Raw genomic sequence first — 1,657 nt, forward strand, 5'->3', positions numbered from 1 at the left:
ATTCATTAGCCTCACGACAAATATATGAATGGATATTGGCAGTAGTTATGACACTATAAGAGTGCTTGTACTTGTGTGTGTACGTGCGCGCGCGCGCGCGTGTGTGTGTGTGTGTGTGTGTGTGTGTGTTTGTGTGCGCGCTGTATTACAAAGGCCTATTAACTCACTTCCTTTTCATGAAATAAAAATTTGGTTCAAGCGGCCTGCTGGATAAATAAATGATTTTCGAAGCACACTGAGCATGTTGAAGTTGTGGAAATACGCTATATAAATATTCCTCAATATTTTTTTATCTCTAATTCATTCACCTCTGTTTTCTGATATCGGTGTTTGAAGAAGTTTTTTCGGGACTTGTGACACGTTCAAGTCATTTGAGTGCTAATTAAAAGGAGAAAGTAAGATAGTCAAAAGTTTTATATCTAGCCAGTATTGCATGTGTCAAAGAAAAACATAGATAAAGGGGACCAGTTCACCAGAATTCAGAAGCAGATCCAAGAGCAGTATATATACATAGGTATATATCTTTGTAGCTAGTCTGAAACCATCTGGAAGACCTACACTGGCACAGGGAATACAGAAGTGATACATTAAGAGAGTAAGAGGGATACACAATTATAATTATATCAAAACCCTAACAATTACATAAGTCTATAATGGAGGAATTTTCTACAAAGGAAACATTTTTCATCTTTCACAAAATATGAATTTTAAATACAGCTCTTTCCCTCTCTGCAAAGACCCCAGACAGGGCCCAGGCGAAATCAAATGGCACTATTCCAAAAGAAAATAAAAATACACATTCACAAGGAAGGGGAAAAGGCCTTAAATATTAAGGTAATAGACAGATGAAGAAATTGTCTGTAACCAGTCCACCCCCCACCCCCACCCCCACCCCCACCCCCCACCCCCTATTTTTAAGTGAATTCAACCCACCCCATAAAGCAATGTTGTAAAATGTCAAAACATCCAAAAGGCATACATTTTATGTAAAACAAATAAATTAAAGGAGAAATGAATTCAGGAGCTACTCAATGCCGTTTTACCCCTCTCTTCGTCTTTGTTAATGGGAATGATTATTTTATATTGATTAATTCCCTTTAACAAACACTAAGAAGAAAATATTTTCATACGGATGTTTAATTTAAAGCGGCTTTAATTATTTTTTTTTCGGTGGATTTTTCATGGGAGGCTTTTAATATGGTCTAATTTCATCAGAATAAAAATTAGCTCGGTAACAATATCTTCCGGGTCAAACCCTTAATCTACTGGACTATTATTATGGCTGACGTCTGATTTATATAGGAGGGTGAGGTGGTGGGGGGGGGGGGGCGGGGAGATCTGTATTTTTTTGTGGATGTTAATAATTTTATGGGTCAAAATTTCCCAAGTAACACTAATTATTTTTATGACAAATAAGATTTTTAAATGCTGTGAAGCCGATAAGAACGTGCATGATTTTATCCCCAAACTAGCGAAAGCAGAACTTCTATAATAATATATATATTTCTCTCGACGTATTTTCTTTATTTTGGAATGGATTGCGTTATCGATCCTGCTGAGAATTGTTGCAAGTTTTTATGGGAAAAGATTGAGGAGTCGAAAGCGGTCATTCTCACATGAACGATCACGCATCGGGTGATAATGTTTGATAGATGGT

Source organism: Berghia stephanieae, chromosome 1 (assembly GCF_034508935.2).
Source record: "Berghia stephanieae isolate SIO BIC M18660-M18661 chromosome 1, UCSD_Bste_1.3, whole genome shotgun sequence".
Lineage (NCBI taxonomy): Eukaryota > Metazoa > Mollusca > Gastropoda > Nudibranchia > Aeolidiidae > Berghia > Berghia stephanieae.